The following is a 25,024-nucleotide window of genomic DNA, read 5'->3' on the forward strand; positions in this document are numbered from 1 at the left end:
CATCCAATCCAAGCACCAAGCACCGGGGATTGGTTCTCATTCCCAAAGACCAGCTCTTTTAAAAGCCATCACCTAGCTATGTCTTATAAAACTGTGCTGAAGATCATGTGATGTGAGCGGGCCACGTGGTAATTTAAAGCCCCAGTGACAGGTTTTCAGGGGAGCACGAGATGTGCGGTATTTCTCGAAAAGGCGCCTTTTCTGGAATGTTTCCATGGGCTGAAAGAGTTCAGTAGGACAATATATATCCTGCTGTTTAGTGTCCAGAGCCCAGTCATGTGCCTTGAAGTGTAGTTGAGTTCCTATATTCCCAATAGGCTCTGCGCATTGGAATAACAAACAGCAGTGTAGACGTAGGACTGAGGTCATCTAGGTCTCTACTGACTGTTAGACTTAATTACTTTTGCCAGCTAGCTCAGAGGTCACTAGAAACTTTCTCGAATGTTCAGGAAAGGGTTAACCGTCCTGATTTAGACAAGGGATTAGCTTCTGACAACCGCATAAACATGACAACTTTGCTCCCCCAGAATAAAGAGTGTATCTCCAGAGTCGTGTGAAAACAATAGACAACTATTTCACTCAGTCAGTCGTGCATGCTTAGTTCCACCAGATTGCAGAGAAATAGAGAGACGGGCATTTTCAATAAAAGGTGTTATTTTATTGAGCAGTCTTCTTTCTCATGCAAGAGAAATGAATTGCCACAATTGCAATACTTATCATAAAGTAAAGTGCGTACAGTAAAAGTAGTATTATGAAATAATACTGTAAAAGCATTGATATGGTTTCTTAGCCATATGATGCCTTAAAATGGATAAAATATATACATACATAAAAACATTGACTAACGAACTCCACTGGTGCTTCTAAGATATGCCTACCCCAGTGTACCTGACCTAAGCCTAATACTTGGGAAGGAGTAAGTTGCAGTTTTAAGTTAAGTTTTGCCAAGTATCTGAATCAAGAATTCTCTCTAAGGTTTTAATCAGCTCCGTACCTTGGTTATAGAATGAAGGAGGTCTATCTCGCTTCTCAGGACTCGATCTCCCAGCAAGCCGCGAGGGTGACTTGGGAACACCGGAGCTGGATTTTCTCGGCTGGAGAAAAAGACAGCGTCTTTCTCAGTGCGTCAAGGGGAGGGGTGGTTTCCGTCGGCTCTCATAACAGCTGGGCTCCCGGGCAAGTAGAACGTCGCTCTGCTCCCAACCACCGTGTGTTTGCTCAACGCAACGTTGGTATATTTATACCTGAAAGGTGCCGGGTTTGAGGTAAGGTTGGACATAAGACGTCACCAAGAACTAACAGTTCTTTCTGGACTCTAGAAGTTCTTGTGCAAATCAAAACAAAAGCAGGGGTTTTCCCGGGCTGCTGGAGGCTTGGTTTGTTTAAAGAACGTGTTGTGCTTTCTAGGAGTCTATAGGAGTAGCCTTGCTGTGTTTAGGACTGCATAGGCTATTACTAAATAGGGATATGATTCTAATGCCTTTATAAGGATATTATTAGTTATAACCACATAAGGGCATGAATCGGGAATATCGAATTAGGGTCCTAGATAGAAATACAACACCCACTCCACGTATTAATGTCCATCATTACTAAATAATAAGCAATATTAAACATACGATGCATGTGTGTTTTCCAACCCACCCCAAAATACATAATTGCATTTGAAATGGTGTATGGTTTATACACGAAAAATGAGTATTGGTACTGTACGCTTTTCAAGCAGGGTTATCATTCAGTTAAATGCATATCTATATCACTTGAATGAATTGCGAAAATTACACATGAAATGGATCTGTATACAGAAAAGAAGGTCGAGATCACATATTTATACGATATTGTACATGTGCTAGAGGCTGAGGTAAATATTGTCTCTAACGTCTCTAAAAAGCTCTTTTCTCTAAGAATAGTTCTACTTTAAGCAGAATACCGTGTGCCAGAAAAATTGTAAATATTTTTGAAGTGAAAGAAAAATAATTTTGCTTTCAGGGGAAAGGGGAAAAAAAAATGTGTCCCAAATGTTTTCAGTAGCATTGTTTAACAAAACTGAAGGCCGAATTCAGAGTTCAGGGAACGCTGTGTGATCATTGTTTTTAAAGGTTGTTCTCGTTGTTAGGAGAGAACATCATATCAGACAGACTCGCAACAAATTGGTCTACAACATCAGGTGAAAGTTCGAAAATGCTGTAATTGTGCAGTTTGGAGCGTGATTGCTATCATCGATGTTTGGATCAGCAATGCTCACAGAAGGTTGTACCTGTTTGGTGCTGCTTTCCTCTCGTACTTCACCGCCACCTACTCATAATGGTGAAGTCTCAACGAATGCAGTCATCAGAATAGGTAGCCGCTGAGGACAACACGTTGCATGAGTCGTTGCAGGACAAAGCAAAGCGTCGATATCCATTGGTACAGCTGATGGTAGTGTAAGACAGACGTCTAACACGCATTCTTCTCCGCATAGCAGACATCGAAGCACAGGTAAGATGCAATTCTGCCAGATTGGTCTGAATGAAAGACACCAGGTTGTACTCTTAGCCGGGCCAATCCGAGGACCTTAGTGATACGGTCTCGGTATCGTATTGCTAGGATCGTTTCTTCCATCGTTGCTGGAGTCTTGTCTTTGGAGTGGCTTGCCATATCGGAGCAGAAGGAACAAAAATAAAATTCCTGCCACAAGTCCCAAGATTAAGGGTAGGCCGCCAAAGACAGAATGGACAAAATTCGGGAAGATGCCCAGAACTGTTTCAAAGGGTGCTAACAGTCCCGAAAAAAAACTGTCTTAAATACATGTGCGATGCCACTGGTATCAGACATGTTTAAGATTTGGTTTAACATTTCTACGAAATGCACGGGGCAATTTGTCGATAAAAGGGTATGTATCTCTGATGCCGCCCTTGCAACTTGCAGATCATACGTTTCTTTTGACGACGTCAGAGGCACAGTAGTCTGTAAAAGAATAGACTTCATTCTGCTTAAAGTATCAATTTCAATAGAAGAGATATTCACATGAGGCCATATTGCCGCCTCCATGTCTGGATTGCTGTTTGGATACAATACTTGCATACAGCAAACGACCCTGGAAGTAACAGTAACGAGATAACATTCTCCTGGCACCATTCCACAACAGCTGTGGTCATTTATTAAAACGTAACTTTGGTTGGAAAGTTGTCTGAAGAATGGCTCTATCTGCTTTGCAGGAGTGCCTTGCAGGTGACATGAAAGGTTATTTGAAGACCCTTCGCAAGCTCCATGCAAGTTAATACCTTGACACAGAAGTGTACCGCCTAGTGATTTTTTACAATTATTGCCACTAAGGAATACTTCCTTTTTCCCTTCACTATAACATTTGTGTGTGTAAGGTAAATCCCAGGTTGATTTGATGTATCCTTTACCCAACCTTTCATACTGGCCTGCTGGTATATATTCTTGGCAATTTTTAAACTGGAAAGTTGTTATTGTAATTGTAATTGTTCCGTGTATTATCCACTCAATGACAGGTCTCTCTGACATTGCCAATGGTAATCTCTCAAGTTTTTCAATGCTTAGAATCGTATAATCTGCTCCTTTTTGTGCCAAACTGATTTGTTTATCAGTAAGGTTAAAGATAGAAAATAATGACGTTACGTTGATTAGACGCCATGGCACGTAGCCTGAACTTAGGTTTTGAAACGTCCAGCCAAGCTGTACAATAGAACGCAATTGGGACTAACCATGTTGTAACAATAGTAAGTGTTGCTCTATTATATCAAAGGCAGATGACACAATACTGTCCAGTGAATATATTCTGGAAGACAGAGCCATTAACCCATTTTCTACAACAGAAAGTGATTTTTCCAAATGTATACGATCAATTTCTCGTATTTTTTCTGCTGTTTCAATTTGCATTACTTTCCAAGCTTCGTTGTATGCAGCGTATATACCATCCATTATGAAACGTTTTTGATGCTGTTTGCGAGATCCCATTATGAAATCTCGCAAGTCAGCACCTTCTTTAAGTAAAGTCAAGCTGCTTAATTTCAGCCAGTGTGGATTTCTGTAGCCACTCAAGGCATAATTTCCCTACACTGTATGTTGTAACTATCCCTGGATGTTGTCTCTGGGAATATCTTGGGTCTGGCCTGGTCATTTTCAACTCCTGTTTTTTGTTCAGGAATCTATCTTGACAGTTGTTTTTTGTCTGTGGGCCAAATCAACCATTTTTTCCAATCAGGATTTGTTCTGTTTTGGTGAAAAATATGGGATACGTCTTTTTCCACATCCGTAGTGCTATTACTATCAGGTATGGGCTTTGGAATAGACGGTTTGTTTAAATCTTTTATTTTAGCTAGGCCAAGACAAGTAGTTTGTTGAATGGTATCATTCAGGAATATAATTTGTTCTGGGATCATGCAGGCTCTGAATAATGATTCTAGACCTTGTACCTGCCAATCTTTTGTTCCCCAGATGGTTTTTGTTTCAATGTTATTTTTCCAGAACTCAAAACCAAATGTAGACATTTTGTCATAAAATGTTTCAGAATAAATCAATTTAGTATTTGTCAACATTGTTTTCATTCCTGTTTTGTTTAACATTTTAAAATAAAACGTTTCTGGATCACTATTGTTAAACCCTGAGAAGTATGGAAATTTCTCATAGAATGTCTTCGAGCTGCCTTTTGGCGGAGTTGGACAATGTTCCCATTGATTATAATTAAAAACATTTCTAGGTTGTGCAGATTTATGCAAATAGTGATGACCATAGTGATTGTAACAGTATAATTCCTCATAATTTGATGAACCCTGTAAATAATCATGTTCTGTGATTTTAGCTGACATTACTAAATCTGACATCATATTTATATTTTCAAAATCCCAATCATCAGAAAAAGAACTTGGTATCACAAAGTCACTTAAGGAAACCTTAAACTGGTGTGGATACTTCAAGAGCTCAATCGGGCCATATATATCATAGTCAGTTCTGTCCCATGCAATACCACCAGGTATTGGATTGGCTGTGATGTTCACTGATGATAGTTCTCTTTTCTCGATGTAAGAGGATCTGTGAGACTTTAAGACCAAGTTGATGTTCTGACTTGCTGTGTCCATTGTACTATATTTTCCATCAATGAATCTACCCAAGCACAAAACCATGATGAGCCAAAGCAGGAGGAATAGTATACCTAACACAGTCCAAAATTCAATCCATGGTAAAATCAGATATGTTTCTTTTAGTTGGTGTAAAAGGTCGATCATTTTTTCTTTGAAAGTTTTTGCTGCTGGCTTGTCTCCATGTTCACTTGGATCATCGGAAAAGTCATCAAAGTTGATAAAATAGCCAGATGCTGTTCTGTCAATTGGTGGGATTGATTCCGGATTTCCATTGATCTTTGCATTTTCTTTTGTTACATTTGTGCATTCTGATGCTACATCGTTGTAGATTGGTGTATCATTACGAATTGTTGCAATTTGGGTTTCAAGAGGTACAAGTTCCATGGCTTTGTTGCATAGTCCCTTGTTATTCGCTGCAGGTTTATCGAATGCGATAAGTCTCTCAGTTTGAACCTCTTGGATTGTAGCAAAGTTTGGTCTTCTGCTATTTCTTGGTAGTCCACTGGGCCTGCTATTTATTATCTGCCACATGTTTGTGGTTTCACCAGATCGATGGAAACAATTCTGTTTTCATTTTTACCAGCAAGTGGCTGTAGTACTACTGATCTTGTTCCGCTGACAGCTAAGACAGGTACTGCTTTTCTGTAAGAAGGCCCAAATTCCTTCTTTACCACAATCTTTTCTCTGACCAGATCCCCAATCTTCGGAATCCAGACAAGTCTTGCTGGGACAGGTGGTTCTTCAGTGGTTGTTGGCTTAAACTTTATGTTACTTAGACTCTTTCTTGTTTCATTCAAGTCCTGTAAAACAGCCAAACGATCTTTGATATCAAAGGTTTTTTCTTCTACCACTAAAGTTTGACGATCCAGATTCTGGATTATCATTCTAGTACCAAATAATAGTTCGTACGGACTGATACCTCCTAGAGAATTTCTTGGCATGTTATTAAGACTACGTTAGACACTTATTAAATGTTTGACCCACCCATCACCCGAACCTAATACCCTCGCCGTTATAGATTGCTTTATGTCACGTTTTTTTCTTTCCACTACCGCATTTCCCTCAGGATGGAAGGGAGAAGAGTACTGCAATGCGATGCCCATGCTGGTCATGGCCTCTTTGTAAGCTTGAGAGCTAAACGCAGGACCCTGATCAAAATGTAGCATGCCAATTGCGTATGTGCCGATAAAGACTCGCAAATCTTTTTATAACAGTTCTGGCATCAGCCGAGCGCTGGTGGTCTACATTTTTAAGTTAATTTTGTCTTAATAATAATGGGGACGCATTTCTTCGGTTGGATTTCTGCGTTATAGATCGCCTGATGCTTTCTAATAAAGGTGTCCTGGCAATAGTCTGGTCCGGTTCACAACTGCGATCTCTGTTGCAGTCTGGACAATCCACTGCGAATTTGTAAAATGTGCAAGCTCATCCCCGGCCACCAGTATTCTGATTGTAATTGTATTAGAGATTTCAAGATCTGTTGGTGCCTCGGACCCAGTCCCATGTGTGCGTCTTCAATCAAGAAAACTCCCCGGTTCTTGTTTGGAATTACTCTATCCCCCAGTCCAGGGATTTGAGCAAAAGGAACAGAGTTTGCATCAATTATGTATGTATTACTGAGTGGATAGTTGAGAGGTAATGCTACATAATCGTCTTTTAATGAGGCTTTTACCGCCAGCATGGTTTTTCCATCTATGTGTTTTTCTGAACGCTTTTTTGTGGCTACGGAAGCTGGTTGAACCGCTTCCGCTGTGGCTCTGTTAGCCAATGAATTCCCTGCAACGTGAACGCCATCACGTTGATGACTCAGTGTATGTATCACGTGAGTCTTTTGTAGTTCTTTCTGTAAAAGAACTACTTGTTTCCAAAGCGTTTTATGCTTTATTGTGGCACCTGTGTCATCTTTGTAACCGTTTATGCTCCATGTCTGTATGTCACTGTTGTATGACTTGACGCAGTAATGCGAATCGCACACTATTAGTGTGGGGAATTCGCGATCGGCATTTTCAAGCGCCATCTTTAAAGATCTTATTTCAGCTCGTTCAGCTGAACAGTTTCTGAGTGATTCAGTTTTGGTAATCATTGGTCTGAATTTACCAAAGCGCCAGTGACCTTTGACAATCACGCACGATGCATTGTAGGATTTTTTTATCAACATCGTAGTGTTGTGCGAATCTGTCCATATAGATTACGCGAGTATATTGTTCGAGAGGAAGAATTTCGATTGGCAGAGGGTATTCTTGTTCATATTCTAGTTCATCTAGTTTTTTCAGTTTCGGGTCAAAATAGTATTTCACGTCTTCTGTAGCAAGAGAATTTTCCCATTGTATCCATTTTGGGTCTGATGCCACTGTATTCAGATTGCGTGGACTTGTTAATGCCTCAAGGGCTGATTCTGCTGTATAAACAGTTATTCTCTTGCCTTGGGCTAGGGCTCTTTCTTTTGCTACAGCAGTTTGAACCGCTGTCAGAATTTTTTCTGTAGAACTGAATTTCATTTCAGCCTGACTGTACAAATGTGATTTGTAAGCTATAGGTACCGTTTCTCCCTCATTAGAGGTCAGGTATGTGAATCCGCATTTTCCTGGGATGACTCGGATTACAAGGTTGCGTACGTTTTACCGAGTTTGCAATTTTGTTTTAGGTAACATATCTGTTTGTAGTGATCTCAAAATTTCTGTGTGTTTCTGAGTCCAATTTATTGGTTTGAAATCAGGTTTTATTAATTCATAGAGCGGTTTAACCCTCTCTGCATAATTTAGAATGTATGTTCTACCGAAATTCAGGAAGCCTAGTATTGATTGTAAATTTTTCAGCGTTTTTGGTGCTTGGAGTACTGCACACTTCTCTAGGAAGTTGTCTGCCAGGCTTTTGCCTTCACTTGATAATTCATATCCTAAAAATAGGACTGTTAGATGGGCAATTCTTGACTTTTTAAAGTTGAATTTGTAACCCTCTGATGCGAACCCAAGTATTATGGTGTTCACCGTTTTTAAGTGAGTCTCCAGGTCATCGTTTGTAAGATAGATGTCATCGACATATGATAATGCCTCATCATCATATATTTGTAGTAACTCTGTTACCCTTGCTGAGAATAATCCTGGGCTATTCTTGAATCCCTGTGGGAGTTGGCAAAATTGGTTTTGCGACCCCATGATTGAGAAAGCGGTCAAATACCTGCTTTCAGGTGCAATGTTTTGACAGAAGAATCCATTAAAGATATCTACTGTTGTTTTATATTTTTTGCGCACAATGTTATTCATTAGTGCTGCACTGTGTGAGTTTGGTACTGCAAAAGTTTTACAGCAGGAGTTTAGGTGTCTGTAGTCCAAAACTAGACGATATGAATCGTCTGGCTTGGAGACAGGAAACAAAGGATTGTTCATTTGTGAGGTGCATGTTTCAATCACCCCTTGATATTCAAGTTGATCTAAGATCTCCCTGACTTGCTTTTTAGCTTCTTGTTTAACTGGGTACTGCATTTGTGCAGTGGGTTGACTTTTTAACTGGATTTTGTGGGGAGGAGAATCCTCATCCCATCCTACATGATTTTGTATAATGCAGGAGTTTGGGCCACTGCCCATTTTCTTGCCAATGTGTATTTTTTATGAATCGGAATATGATTTGAGAAGGCAGGCATAATAATTTCTTCACCATGAGGGCACTCCCTGACAAACTCAGGTGGCCAGTCTTTCTCTGATAGAAGGACTTCATAGCCTTTAGAAAGTTTCTCCCAAAAGATACCTTTTATTTTCCTAGTTTTATCTCCTTCTATGCGTAATGTTATTTCATATCGTTTATGGGGCATACTGACTAGAGTGTCTGCAGTTTCCACTTGAATGTATTCATTCGTGTCCACTGTCTCCAGAAGATTCATCAGGATCTTGTGAGGTATTGTAACTTCTGCTGCGCTGTCTAGCATTGTCTGGGCCCTCAGAATCCTCAGCATTTTTATTTTTAATACTGGCTACCTTCTTTCTGGGAAATTCTGTTTTTTTACTTTGATGAGCAGGTTCTGTGTCTTTGGACTTGACATGCTCTTCCTTGTGTTCTGACCGTCCTTCTTTCCGATTTCTGTGAGGAAGTATGAAAAGATCGAGAGGGACGTGTATCAATATCTTGATATCTATCAGGTTTTCTCAATTTATCCCTATCTCTAAGGCTGTATCTTCTCTCAGAGGGTTCCCTTTGGGGAGACTTGCCTCCTCGGCCTGGAGATCTTTCTCTCCGTTGAGGAGACCTTCCTCTGGACTGGAAACGTTTTTCCTTGGGAGTGGATTGTTTATTACCCTCCCAACCCTTTTTTGGAATTTTTAGGTTATTTTTAATAAATGTTTTTTCAGGATTTTCAGTTAGTTTGGGGTTTTACCGGTTTCCCACCCAAACTATCTCTTCCTAGCTCTTCATAGGATTTTTCTATGATTCTGGCAAGTTCAAATGGTTGGTTTGTTATATCTGTCTCCTTCAATTTCTGGCGAATTGCCACTCATGCTGCTTCTCCTCTTATGTTGGCCAATAATATAGCCGAGACCTGCTTAAAGTCTTTTAGTAATTTCATACCCAGATTCAAGGCAGGGTCTGGACCATATTCATTTTGAATTTGTCTTAGTACATCTGGTATTACCGCCATAGACGGAACACCATGTGTTTTTGTGTAGATGGAAGCAAAGACTGTGCCCCAAGTGTCACAGTCCTCTTCATGTGGTGCAACCCCCATTGGGAGGCAGATAGTCAGAATTCTGTGTTTCTCATGAGGTGTAGTATTGGGAAATACTGCCTCTAGTTGAGTTATTTTCTGAGCTAACCAGAATGGAATTTGTTCCTGTTTTATGGGTGTTTTACCAAGATATGATTGTATGTTCTGTGGTGTAATTTTGTTTGTATTCCCTAGATGAGAGGTCAGTTGTGGGTTGTTAATTGCTGGTTGGACTGTTGCAGTCCGCATGACATATTGGACTAATTGTCTATGTATTTTAATTAATAGTTTTAGCTGAGCTAAAAGTTCCACGTCTGACATGATATCAATGTCTGGATGTGGTGTGTAGCTGGCTTGAACCGGCCACGTGGCTCCTGGTCTACCTAGTGGACCATGCCTGGTGATGTGATTTTGATGTTTTAGGGAGCCTTTAAACCAGAGCAGGTGCTCTTGATAAGTTAGTGGGATTTCAACGTCCTCAAAAGGAGTGTATATATCCGGAGGTTCCTCTATTTTGCAATAGTGGAAATCTTTTGTCACAGCGTGTGCTGCTGGAAAATGTATCCAGGTGTAGAACACCTCTGACTGCCGAAACTCATGTGCCTCTATCACGAATATAACCGTACCACCTCTGGGTGATAGTCCATTTTCTATAAGTTTAAGAGTTATTATTCTTCTTATATTGACCGGAATGATTATAGCATTCGGATCATTTTCTTGGATGGTTGTGTCATCCGCTAGGAGTCGAGCTGCTAATGCTTCTCTATCTCTTTCTTCTTCACTTTCCGTCATTTTACCGAAAAAAAAGTTTTTTGTTGCAGATCAAGTTTCAAGGAAACAAAGATTAGGTGCACAATATTTTGGAACACTGTATCCTTCAACGTTGACTAAACCAATAACTAATACATAGGATTCTCATCCTACTAAGTTCCGGCGGATATTAACCTTTCACCCACTCCAGACGTCTATTTGAGTTTTTACGGGAGAAAGGGGTCTGTGTGAAAAGCACGACTGAGTTCCTCTAGTGTCTTGCGTTAGTTTTATCGCCTTGCCCCACGTTGGGAGCCATGTAGTGTAGTTCCTATATTCCCAATAGGCTCTGCGCATTGGAATAACAAACAGCAGTGTAGACGTAGGACTGAGGTCATCTAGGTCTCTACTGACTATGTTAGACTTAATTACTTTTGCCAGCTAGCTCAGAGGTCACTAGAAACTTTCTTGAATGTTCAGGAAAGGGTTAACCGTCCTGATTTAGACAAGAAGGGATTAGCTTCTGACAACCGCATAAACATGACAACTTTGCTCCCCCAGAATAAAGAGTGTATCTCCAGAGTCGTGTGAAAACAATAGACAACTATTTCACTCAGTCAGTCGTGCATGCTTAGTTCCACCAGATTGCACAGAAATAGAGAGACGGGCGTTTTCAATAAAAGGTGTTATTTTATTGAGCAGTCTTCTTTCTCATGCAAGAGAAATGAATTGCTACAATTGCAATACTTATCATAAAGTAAAGTGCGTACAGTAAAAGTAGTATTATGAAATAATACTGTAAAAGCATTGATATGATTTCTTAACCATATGATACTTTAAAATGGATAAAATATATACATACATAAAAACACTGACTAACGAACTCAACTGGTGCTTCTAAGATACGCCTACCCCAGTGTACCTGACCTAAGCCTAATACGTGGGAAGAAGTAAGTTGCAGTTTTAAGTTAAGTTTTGCCAAGTATCTGAATCAAGAATTCTCTCTAAGGTTTTAATCAGCTCCGTACCTTGGTTATAGAATGAAGGAGGTCTATCTCGCTTCTCAGGACTCGATCTCCCAGCAACCCGCGAGGGTGACTTGGGAACACCGGAGCTGGATTTTCTCGGCTGGAGAAAAAGACAGCGTCTCTCTCAGTGCGTCAAGGGGAGGGGTGGTTTCCGTCGGCTCTCATAACAGCTGGGCTCCCGGGCAAGTAGAACGTCGCTCTGCTCCCAACCACAGTGTGTTTGCTTAAGGCAACTTTGATATATTTATACCTGAAAGGTGCCGGGTTGGATGTAAGGTTGGACCTAAGACGTCACAGAGAACTAACAGTTCTTTCTGGACTCTAGGAGTTCTTGTGCAAATCAAAACAAAAGCAGGGAGTTTTCCCGGGCTGCTGGAGGCTTGGTTTGTTTAAAGAACGTGATAAGCTTTCTAGGAGTCTATGGGAGTAGCCTTGCTGTGTTTTGGACTGCATAGGCTATTACTAAATATGGATATGATTCTTATGCCTTTATAAGGATATTATTAGTTATAACCACATAAGGGCATGAATCGGGAATATCGAATTAGGGTCCTAGATAGAAATACAACAGAAGAGTTCCAGAAAGGGATATCTAGGCGCTAGTTTCCTCTGCTTCTAAGCGTGCGGGATTCCCCGGAGATGTTTCGTTGCCAGAGAGAGATAATTAGCGTTGTTTAAGCCTCGAGTGCTGCATGATGCGGACAGGTTAATTGATGCACCGGTCTCAAGCAGGCGCCATTGAGTGACGTCAAGAGAGAGGTGTGATATAGGCATGTTTATTTACGGGATGTAAAGACTCGACGTAAAGGAAACCCTTCAAAGGGGTCGGGATCATATTCGCGGGCCCCTCAGAAGGGCACTGCAGGGGTAACTCAGGCCCCTGCAGCCCTGGAGGTACAGGGGAGCTTGCTCTACAGGGGCCCCCTTCTGTCTAAGATCTATGAAATACAGACAAGGGAGACCGAAGGGGCCCCTCATCACATTCTGTTTGTGAGTGTGGGCGGGGGTGAGTCATTTGGTGTTACACCACTGGGGCACTGCCATACTGGTGGTAGGAAGCTCCAAGAGTTGTTGCTCTGTAGTTTTAGGCCTGCCGATTGCAGAACTTTGTTTTGTTTACTTACTTTTTAGTAAGGTTGCTGGATTTCAATCCATATCACCACATGGCATCTTCAATCCCTCGTTCACCCCCTCTTTTAAACCTCAGAGACAACTCCAAAAAGGGGGGAAAACACAACAAGTACATGGTTTTTTTAAAGACCTGTGAAGTACTCAGGTGCGGCTGTGTGTGTGCCGGGGAAGCTGTCTCAGCCGGGTTTCTAGCTGCCTCATCATGGGGTGGGAGTAGGAAGATGTGCACAGCAGGGGGAAAGGGATTGCCAGTGCAAGTGACGCTTTTATTTTGTATAGGAATTTCTGCTGGCATCATAGCCCAATGTTTGCTATCTGTTCACTTGTATAGATGTGTATTCCATACAAGTGCACAGACAGCAAACCCTGGGCTATGACGTCAGCAAGAATTACTTTACAAAGGTAAAGCATCACCTGCACTGCCATCCCTTTCGCTCTGCTGTCTGTGCACTTGTATGGGATACACTTCCACGGCGCTGCTCACCAGATGAATGGTGAACAGGGCCATGGATCTGTCTCATTTTGCATCCAATGACACCGACGAAAAAACAGAGGAGGCCCTGGCAAGGAGAAACCAGGAGACATTTGACCCACATCTACCTACACTGTGAGACCTTTGGGAGGGGCTGGATGCCAAGGCGATAGTGCTGCTGATCAGTCCGACTGGACAGAATAGTATCAGAAGAGCAGGCAACAGTTTTTAAGTAAGTTCCAGTAACTTGAATGCATTCTACAGCATCACCAGCATTATCTACTGGCTGCATATCTTGGTTAATTAAAAAAAAATTTGCAAAACCTTTATTTAGGTAACTTCAGAGTAGACACATTACATTGAGCTACATATCAGCTCAATTAACGCAGAATCTTCCAAGTCAAGCATTAGAGATGTAAATCAACTTCACCCTGCCAAAAACAGGATCATTGTGAGACTGTAATCACAACACTATTGCGCAGGGAGTCCCTCTCCCCAGGGGGGTAACAAACTCGGCTACAGCGTCAGTTGTGGGTACCACGGGACAGGGGAACAGTAAAGGAGGGGAAGGCAATCACTGACCAGCAACGGCAGCCGTCGCGGGCGGGGAGCGCGGGAGAGTCAGTGCCGCTGGAAGGGGCACGGTAGTGGAGGTAAGTCACCAAAGGACCCCAAATGTCAACAGGACGGGACTTGGCAGGTAATAAATCACAGTATTCCAATAGCAAAGTCTGATACCTAGAGGCGTCCTCCAGCCAGCTCTCAACCCTAGGCGCAGGTCTACGGCCCCAGCACATGGCCACCCTACGCCTGGCCAGGACCAGCAGCATCGCAATCAGGCGGCGAGAAGCATCTGGACAGAATTTAACAAATGGAAAACAACAAGAGAGAAAGGGTATAATGAAGACAACTCTTTTACCCCTTCCGACCAAATGTGTAGTAATCAACAGAAGAGTGTCAAAATACAAGAGAAATTATTAAACGACAAAGGGCAAATCACAAAGCCGGTTTGTATCGATATACAGAATAGGGATTACCACCGTCTAGAAATACTGAGATTCAGTGAAGAAATAGGGTGCACGTGCTCAGTGAAGAAAAAGAACCCTCAGGCACCGACTGTGGAAGTCAGTAGCCAATTGTCTTCATTGGGTCCAAAAAGTTGGAAAAAGTGATGGAAAAGTGCCTTAAAAAGAGTGTGGGCTACTCGAACCAATAAGTCCTCACTAAAGTGACAAGAAAACAAAGATGGTCTTTGTTTTCTTGTCACTTTAGTGAGGACTTATTGGTTCAAACTAGCCCAACCAATTACCAGCCCTTTATTTTAAACAGTTTTTATCAGAGTTAGAGCTACCCTCTTAATAAAATTACTGTGTGATGAGTAGCCCACACTCTTTTTAAGGCACTTTTCCATCACTTTTTCCAACTTTTTGGACCCAATGAAGACAATTGGCTACTGACTTCCACAGTCGGTGCCTGATGGTTCTTTTTCTTCACTGAGCACGTGCACCCTATTTCTTCACTGAATCTCAGTATTTCTAGACGGTGGTAATCCCTATTCTGTCTATCGATACAAACCGGCTTTGTGATTTGCCCTTTGTCGTTTAATAATTTCTCTTGTATTTTGACACTCTTCTGTTGATTACTACAGAATTTAACAAAACCAGGTCAGGTTGGACCGTAGTGCTAGTAATGTCAGAGATAGCGGAACATACCTCCTGCCAAAACTCGGAAACATTAGGGCATAACCACGGTAAATGCGCGAAGTCCACGGCGGGGGCATCGCAGCCATGCAAGTGTCACTGGGTATGAGACCGAGTTTGTGGAGATGGGCAAGATTACAGTACAGTCTGTGCAAATACTTAAAATCTATCAGTCGAAGCCGGTAATTTGTTGACAGTTTCTTCGTCTGGTTGCAGCAGTATAGCCAGTAAGCCTGCGCAATGTCCATGCGAAGGTGCGCGCCCCACGCGCCAGATCTGTAGAGATGGAGGTGGACGTTAGAGTAAAGGCGTATAATTTGGTGACTAATTTGTGTGGGGTAGGGGATGTATACATGAAATCAAGAGCAGGCATTGTGGACGGGGGCTGAGGGAATGTAGAATGCAGCTTCCGACAGATAGCACGCAGCTGGTAAAATAAAAGCGTATTCAGCGGGCCAGAGGGATCATGAAGGGACTAAAAAGTGTTTCCAGGATACAAGTCTGCCACCGTCCACAAACTCAGGCGCGCTGCATGCCTAGACATGCAGAAAGGTTGGAGTGGAGGAAAATCAGGGTGTTGCACTATCGGCATAGCGTTAGCAGAGAGTAAGGGAAGATTGGGGAGCCGGCACAGGCCGGACCAGGCCCAGCGCAGTGTCTCAACTGTGTTCAACTCCACCCGCGGGCGCACCGCTGGCGCAAACAATGCCGTTGTCAGAGGCCAGGGGGATGCTATATCTGTCTCAACGTCCATGTGTGGCTGATAAGGGGTGGGATGGATCCAAAAATGCAGGAAACTGGCCTGGGCACATAAGGCATAAATCTTGAAATCAGGAGCGCCCATACCTCCGACAGACATGGGGAGAGTGAGACTGTTGTATGCAACGGAGTGAAATGATTAAGGAGCGCAGTTTGCAAAAAAAGTGAGCAGTGAGAGGGATGGGAATGTTTAAAAACAGATAAAGGAATTTTGGCAAAACCACCATCTTGGCGATTGCGATCCGGCCGGCCAGGGATAGAGGAAGGCGACTCCAAGTCAGAATCCTGGACTCCAGCCAATCCACTGCACACCTGAAGTTGGATCTCCACAGTTCGTCCGAATCCCTACTCAGCCAGATGCCCAGATAGCGCTTGGGGCCTGAGGCCCACACAAACGGAAAGTCCGGTGTGAACGGCTTAGTGGCATCAGTCAAGGGAAACAGCACAAACTTGCTACAGTTTACCTGAATGCCGGAAAGTCCGCCAAAGCGTATAATTTCCCAGCCAAGGGGGCTGAGATTTTCCCGAGGATGATGTGCATACAAGGTTACATCGTCCGCGTACATGGAGACGAGAAGGGAGCGGGCTGAAAAACCAATTCCCCTTTGCGTGTGGTGCTGCCGGAGTCTGTCAGCCAGGGGCTCCATCGCAATAGTGAAAAGCATGGGCGATAGAGAACACCCCTGCTGGGTGGCGCGCTCAATGCTAATGGGGGTCGGAGATCTGTTTGTTGATGCGGAGACGTGCCGAAGGACAGATGTAAAGGAGCATTAACTTGCGTATGAATATTTCGCTGAAGCCCATGCGCGGTAGGAGATAGAATAAAAAGGGCCACTCAAGCATGTCAAACGCCTTTGTAGCATCCAGCAGGGCAGCCACCGCGGGGAGGTTGGGGTTGATTTGGTGTAGAACTGAAAAAATTGTGCTGAGGTTGTGCGAGATAGCTCTGCCTGGAATGAAACCAGATTGATCCGGAAGAGCAATGAGGGGCATGAGTAGCAGAAGGCGGGATGAGATCCATTTGGCAACATTTTTATTGTCAATGTTAATTAAAGAGAGGGGGAGGTAGGAATCGCGGTGGTCAGCTGGCTTGTCGGGTTTGAGGAGCAGAGTTATCATAGCCTCACGAAGAGACTGAGAGAAGAGGCCATTATCGAAGGACTCATTATACATAGCAGTCAAGTGTGGTTCTAAGAGATCCGCATATGTTTTGTAGAAGGAGGCCTGTAGACATCAAGGCCAGGGGTAAGCCACTGATGGCGGCGAGTATTTGCTCCCTAGTGAATGGCTCATCTAAAAATTCCAGATGGTAATCCTCAAGCCAGACCAACGAAATAGTCGCAAAATATTGGTCAAAGGACTCCCGTGAAGGGGGTGGCGGGGGGCGGGGGGAAGCTGGGGGGGAGGGGTTGAACAAACTAGCATGGTATAGCTGTGAATAAAAGTCTAGAAAACGGGACTTAATCTCCTCCTCCGAGGTAGTCCTAGCCGAACCCCCGTCGTTAAGAGACGTAATATAGGCCGCAGCACGTGGAGGGCATAAGAAGTTTGCTAAAGTCCTTCCCGGACTGTCTTCTTTGCCGAAACGACAAGCCCAACCCTCCCTGCCCAAAAAGGAGAGTTCTCGGTCAGCTTCTTCAGAGAACTCCGTATGTTTTTGGTGAATAAGTGCCAGCGTCTCACGCCTGGGGTGTGCAGCCTGGGTGGCATCCAGAGCTTTTATTTCAGCCTCCAGCTTTGCATGAGTGGTGCAGATGGAACGAAGGACGCCGGCCTGTTTGGAGATGCACTCACCCCAGATGACAGTTTTGAACAATTCCCAGAGTACAGAAGCAGAGTCTAAGGACCCCGTGTTTAGGTCATAATAATTGGTAATAGCAGTTTGAATGTCCCCACTAAAGACTGTATCTCGGAGGGCGTTTGGGGGGAGTCGCCAAGTAAATGCACACTGCGGGGAATGGGGGAGGCGAATCTGGACCGGTGCATGATAAGAGAAAGTACGCACCATGTGTGCGGCGTCGGTGAGCCAGGTTAGGACATCTGGGGAGGTCAGCCAAAAATCTATGCGCGACCAGCAGCCCCTCGCACCAGTAACGCAGGTGCCCTCTTGGGCGTCCGGCGGCAAGTGGCGCCAGGCATCAAAAAGACAGTTGTCAGTTAATATGGACGTAACGGCCTCAGTGGCGCGCGGGTGGGACATATGGGAACCAGATCGATCGAGTGCCTCCAATAGAGTGACATTAAAGTCTCCTCCCCAGATGACAGCCGCAGGGCCGCCAGTGGAGATGAGTTGCCATATGTGATTAAAGAAGTCTGGGGCATCTCAGTTGGGACCATAGATTGGGGCGATCGTCACAGGCTGGGACAATAGGGAGCCATGCAGGATTACATACCTGCCCTCGGGATCAGTTAGTGCCTGAGCAGTGTGCCAGGGGAGACCCCTGCGTATCAGAATGGAAACCCCCCCCTGGCATAGGAAGAAGAGTGTGATTCCCCCCAGTAACGTGCCTGGAGTCTGGAGAGGGATCCCGGCATAAAGTGTGTCTCTTGTAAGAGACAGATGTCCACCCGAAGACGCTGCAAGTGTGAGTGGATAAGTCTGGCCTTGTGGTGGTCATTCAAACCACGAACGTTCCAGGTTCAGCAGACTGTGTCAGTCATGAGGTGGTGGCCATAATTGGGATAGTACGCAGCGTGGGTGGGATGTGCCACAAGCTGATACAGACGGTGCAGCGCAAGACATGGTCGTCGGCTGGCAGGACAGCAGGGGGAGCACCCACAGAAAAAGATATGGTAAATATGTGGCAGAGAAGCGGAACATGCCAGTGAACAGGGGAGCGCCCTGCACACAGAGGCCAGTCGATTGCAGCAAGCAGGTGGGGAGAGGGACTAAGGGAGTAATGCTTACATGGTGGATTATTATCAATTGACTTGTGGCAAAGGGAGGCAAGAAACACAATGCAGTGTCAAAGTCCAAACATGAAAAAACAATGAGGAATGACCAAATAGTGGCATAACATACCACATCCCCAAGAGGAAAAAATAAACCCTGAATACCCCTCACCCCAACTACCCTCAGGAACAGCAATGAAGACGTTTAACACCCTCCCACCCCAACCCTACCCCCAACTTCCACATCCAAAGAGGCTCAGCAGAATGACCCCAAACCCCACACCCACTCCAACCCCCCAATCAGGCTGAAATTCCAACCCACCCCACCCCGGGGACCCACAACTAGGAGGGGGGAGAACATCAATACAATAGGGAATTATCCCGAAGGGAAATGGCAGGGCAAGGCAGTGAAGCAGGGTAGCCAAGCTAGAGTGAAAACAGGCATAGTTGAAAAGGAATCATCAGTCAAGGTACAGCACTTCAGTCATTGTCACTGAGGCGGTCAGCAGCATCAGACAAGGATTTGGATGACGGTGAGAGAACCAATTTCTCGAGCTCCTTGGCGAATGCCAGGGCCTCCCTTGGGTCAGAAAAGACAAGAGTTTTTGCGCCGTGGCGGACTCTCAGCTTCGCCGCATATGCCAGGGAGTATGAGACCTCATGTTTCTGTAGGATTCGTTTGGCAGGTAAAAATTCCCGCCGGCCCGCCTGAACGGTGGGGAGTAGTCTGGATAAAAAGAAAGTGAGTTGCCCTGATGGGTGATGGTGCCTCTGTCCCGTGCAGCACAGAATATAGCATCCAGATCCCAGTAATTTAACAATTTAGCGATCATGGGGCGTGGTGGCAGACCGGGACGAGGACGGGGGCCGAGGGAGCGGTGTGCACGTTCCACAACAAACACTGAGGAGAGGACGTCACCAAAAAGTTCCTTGGCCAGAGTCTCCACATAGTCCTCCATACAGGAGATGTTGGTCGATTCCGGAAGGCCCGTTATACGGAGGTTGCTCCGACAGGAGCGTGCCTTCAAGTCCTCATTTTTCTCCCAGATAACCGCTAGAATCTTGTCCATTTGGAGCAATTTTTGATGATCCTGCGTGGCGGCATACTCGGCACAGACACCCTGGACTCAACACGGAGTAGGCGACTATCATGAGTGTCCACAAGGGCCTTCACTGAATCCAGACGGGCCGAGAGTTGGTCCAGCTGGGTAGCGATGCCCATCACCGTTGACTTCACGTCCAACATGATTGCTTTCAAGTCATCTTCAGGGGAGGGGGGCGCATCCATGGTGGCAGCAGGGTCACCTCCCTCAGAACTGGAGCCATCTTGACGGGAGGACCTGCAGAGGTCAAAGGCGATCTTGGGCTGCTTCGGGTCAGTCTTCCCATGTTAAGTGAGACCCCCAGCTGGCAGACACCTAGAAATATCCAGGCTAACATGAGGGTACAATGTCTGGATCAACGCTGCTGATATGGAGAACTAACACTTCAACTGCGATAGAGATTAGCAGTCGTGCATCCAAGGCTCCTCAGAGGTGATATGGAGCACAAAGAGCAGCAGGAGGGATGGTGTGGCTGGGCGAACAGTATCCTACCAGAGCGAAACCCCACTTGGCAGCCAGAGGAAGGGAGATAGTCGGCGGGGCACTGGCAAAGTTCAGTCCATCCTTGGGCAGTCAGAACATCCTGTAAAGTCAGGGCGAAAAGACAGAGGGCACAAATAGGAATCGCCCCAACGCAGAAGATGATGGTGGAGGGAGTCAGTACCACAGGGTAGCTCCCAAGATGGCAACTCATTGCGCACGTGCAATCCAACTAGGCCACCGTGCGGAGAGGGCAGAGCAGCGCGAAGAACCTCCCCAGGCTGCAGGCGTCCAAGGTGTGTAGGGGGGGCAGGCCCAGGCGAGTGAGAAAAACACAGGTGGGTCTCCCGGGCAAGCGACGCCGCAGGGGCTCACTGAAGTCCATGCACCACCAGCAGGGGCTGAGGGGTGCTCTGCACAGGCGTACACATGTGGAGGCCGCGGCGGTTGAGAGCTGGAGTCATAGGCCAAATTCAGAGTATACCGGCAAGGCCGGTGCGGGGGTCTTCCACAGCGAGGCCCCACCAGATGGCCGTGTGGGCTGCTCCGCCGCACTCCTGGAGTCCGATCCCACTGTACGGCGTGCGGGGAGAGCCCAGGCTCAACAGCAGGGAGAGCGGGGCGCAGACAGGCCATCAGGGGAAGCAGGTGGAGGGCTGGAATCTGGTCGGCGGCGCCCACTCGGCAGGGCGGTAAGGAGGGCAAGAGGGGGGTGCGCACCAAGCAGGGGCCGCACCAGTGAGGAGGGGCGGGGGTCCGCCGCTCCTGTCACCTTTTACCAATATCAATATGCTCCTGGTAATGTCCCTCTGACCCCCAACGTTAGGTCCCAAGCCAAGCCAAGTGAACAAACAAATTGGAATGTTAATTGCAGTGGCAATATCAGCATTTGGGTGCACAGGCAAGATAAATGCCCCTGCTCCTAACATATCCTTTCAGTCCCTGGCGTTTCACACCCTGACAGTCCCAGGAGAGACCAGACAAAAGCCCAGAGATGGCAGTGACATTAGCATGTGTGTGCTAATTACGTGCCAAGTGCAGGTCGGCACAGCCAAATGCACATGTTCTTCAGCAGATGGCAGGCCCCATCATGCTTTTTTAAGTGATCAACAGTTAATGTGTTTCTGGAGACATTAATCCTTTCCCTACAGCCATTCAAAAGAAACGAAAGCACAGGGAGCAATAATTGTTCAACTCATAGTCCAGGGTCTCTCAACCTGTAGCTCATATTTGCATATGCAAGCTTGTTATTGTCCTCTACAAGATTAATTCGAATTTCCATTTTAAAATATGCACTGCGAAAGAACGTGCATTTAAGAAGCACTCTCCCACAAAACGTGGGCTTCATGGCGGGATCTGAAAATGGTGCCAGATGAGGTAAGTATCTTTACAGGTGCTTCAGATATCAAATCTTGATTCTCTCGCGTGTCACTTTGTAGGAGAAGGGGCAATTTAGTTATTTAGACAGGGCACTTCAGTTTAGTGAATGTATAGTATTCAGTAGTTCTTGTGTGCTACATGCAGTGCCATATGCTGATGAAGCACTTCACTGCGCTGAGAGGGTGTTCAGCCTGCTAGAGTGAGCAATTTGTCTAGTTGCAGCTGCGCGTGACCACATTTAAAGTAAACAAACTTGCTGCTGCTGGCCGGGCAGCAACAGCAGACAGGAAAAGTCTTTTAAAACAAGCGCGGCTGAACAGACGGCGCAATGTGCACCCCTGTTCGCTCCCGCAAGCTGGAGGCCGTGGGACACACACGAGTTTTATGAAAGTCTGGAGTGATTCCAAGAGGCCCTCTCCTAGAGCATTCAATGCGCATTGCGCTAGGCTCGGCCTAAAAATGACTAGGGGGCAAGCTCTCTCCCGATCTGTGCTGGCAGGCACGGAAAAAAAAGGACTGACGTCAGCCGCTGGGGCAAAGTCTCTTAGACACAGCAATGTCATCCCTGCAACCACAACACCGGATGCAGAGTCGGCAGACGCCACCTACCAACGTGCAGGGGTACTGCTACAGAAAAATCTCTGGATCCAGTCTGACGCCTGGGGGTAATTCTAAGGTAAGAAATCTATAACGAATGGTCTTTTTCAGATACCAATTGCAAAGCCACCTTTCCCGTAACAGTATTTGCAAGTCTCCCCTTAAAAAAAAAACGAAGACTATAGAGCCCTATGGCAGTGAGCTATATATATGTTCAAGGTTGACATGTAGGTTTGTATAGGTCTTAGCAGCAAAACCTTAATAAGTTTTTGTTTTGCTGAGGAAAGTGTATAGCCCCAAGGGCTAACACAGAGTTGAAGGTTGGCACTTCAGCCTGGCTGACTTCGGAATGGGACTACCTGACTGGCTGGCTACTGTAAAGTATAACATTAAGAGTGGCATTAACTGTGGGTAACCTCTGGGTGAAAGGCAAGTTTAAGACTTTTGAGGAATTGAAGGCCGAGTACGACCTGAGTGAGAGGGAATATTTTCGATATGCACAGGTTCATCATGCCTTGACTTCGGTTTTCCCTGAGAGTGTCGATATCCTGGAGTCTTGAGGATAGAATATTGGCTGGTCATGTGCCAGATAGTACTAATTCTTTGATTTATAAAAAGCTAATTAATGGTAGGACTGACCTGTTGGTGTCCCTCCGGGATGTATGTACCCTAGATGGTCTTGAATTAGACGACGAGGATTGGCAATCTGCTATCTCTTCTCCCGAGGAGGTTGCGATTCCGGCCCGTTTCCTGTTTGTGCAACTGAAGATTCTGCATAGAGTCTATGTTACTGGCCCACGCTTGGTTAAAATGGGTTATTCAAATGATGGTCTCTGTAAACGTGGTTGTATGCTGCTTGGGACGTTTTTACATATAATTTAGGAATGTCCTGCAGTAGCTGCTTTTTGGATTGGTATACACAATAAGATGAGGGAGGCTACTGGCGTTGATTTGTTGCCCGAGGCCAGACGTTGTCTCCTGAATGTTTGGGAACCAAATGACTAATTTCGCACAGACACAGTGGGCAACCCTAGGAAATAAAGTAGCAAAAAGGGATATAGCGCAGCTGTGGGGCTCTACTAGATCTCCCACGGTTGAGGCTTGGATGGAAAACATGGACTGGTGCATGTTCAGGGAGAAAATGGTCTATGTAGCACGGGGGAGACCCAGGAAATGGGGTAAGGTATGGGGTCACTGGAATACTTACCGTGGAGACATTTGCACTCCTCCTCTCATGGAGGTCCCTGAAGTTCCACTTCCCCCCGACCTGCCATTCCTTGTAGAGTACGTGAAATAATTGATTCTGTATTTGTCTCTCCCCTGCTCCCATCCCTTAATATGACTTGAGCACCCTATTGTATGGTATTTTATTCCTCCTTCTCGTCTGGACTGATATCCTACTGTACTGTGTACTTGCCTTGTTTGTTTTTATCATTTCAATAAAAAGTAAAAAAAAAAAAAAAGGAATTAAATTGGACTTGATGCCAAAGGCCAAATATATTTCCCTTTTAAAGGTAAGCAACTTTTAGAAAGTAGCCACTCTGCCCCTGCTGATCCAGTGGCCTCACAAAGGCCCTGACACACACCTTTCTGTCCACCTTGGGAGAGGTGTGAACGACTCCCATGCTCAGGAACAAAGGCAGTTGCCACAGAGCCAGGTGTGACCTCCTCTCCTGGGAAGGGTACCCCAGGAATGCTAGAAGGGGTGTTAGCCCAAAAGCCGAGCTTCAAAGAGGAAGCCGCCTTTGAAGGGCCGTCTGTGACAACTCACCTGAGCAGGCTGTCTTTTGTTTTTGTAGACCAGTTGGAGACCAGGCCAGAGAGGGAAAACCATCCCCACACTGGTTTTCCCATGAGCGCGTAGCCCTAAGGTAGCCAATCTCTGGGCTGGGCTACCAAGCTCCTCACAGTCGAGGAAGAGTTCAGACACCTTGAGAGTGGCAAGGATATTGTACTCTAGGATTGTCAAATATCACACATCGCCAGAACTTGGTCACCAAAGAGGAGTGGACTTACAAACCCACTGGCTAGTGACTGCATTGTCCCCTTTCCCGGGATAAAATGAGCACCCTTGGCACTCTGAACTTCAGTACATCATGTATTTGGAGAGAGAACCACGAGAGGAGTATCCTGCTGACCTAAAAGCTGCACGAAGAGAGACTGCACAATCGGAAAGACTGCACAAGCTGCACTTTAGGCTGGTGAGATTGGACTGTGCCTGTGGATCGGGGAAAATGTTATTCCCAGCCCTAGATTGAAGCAGTGACTCCAAGGATGAGTTGGCCTGCCCCCTGGAACAGCACCAGGGACATCAAAGATGTGGAAGCCCAAACTCACAAAACAGTGGCCACTCCTGAGAGATCGCCGCTGGCCATTGCGGTCACGCCAAAAAGCAAATCCGAAACAGCCAAAGGTGTCACCCGTGTTTGCCAGACCCAGGAGTGCTATTGGAAACCAGATTTGTCACCCAAGAGGGACACTAGTCCCCCCAAAGGATATTTGTGGTGACCGCTGTGTCAGGAGATCGAAAGCCCTGCTGCAGCTGACCTGCTGTCGCACAGGGGAAGTCATGGAGCCCAAAGTGCCTTGGTCAAAGTCGCCTCAACCCACTTGAGGACCGAGGGATCCACCGCAGTTCACCCCTGTCGACCACACAGCTCCAGAAGCATCATTGACCATGTTTTCTGCCTGCATTCTCGGCATTAGAACCATTCCATTATCATCTATGGCGGTTGTTTCCTAAAGGCTAGAACTTGACGGGAAAAGGCTCTGGTGACCAGGTAACTGTTCAATGTAAGTTTACTGAACTCCTAGACCTCTGCCCTGTCGGATTTGGTCACCCAACCTGAGAGAGTCGCCAAACTTACTATTTCAGATTATTAAGAAGTTGACAAAGATGTTGTTGATCAATGCTTGCTTGAGGTTAGATTTAAAAGTATTTATTTTTTC

Source organism: Lissotriton vulgaris, chromosome 2_1 (assembly GCF_964263255.1).
Source record: "Lissotriton vulgaris chromosome 2_1, aLisVul1.2, whole genome shotgun sequence".
Classification (NCBI taxonomy): Eukaryota; Metazoa; Chordata; class Amphibia; order Caudata; family Salamandridae; genus Lissotriton; species Lissotriton vulgaris.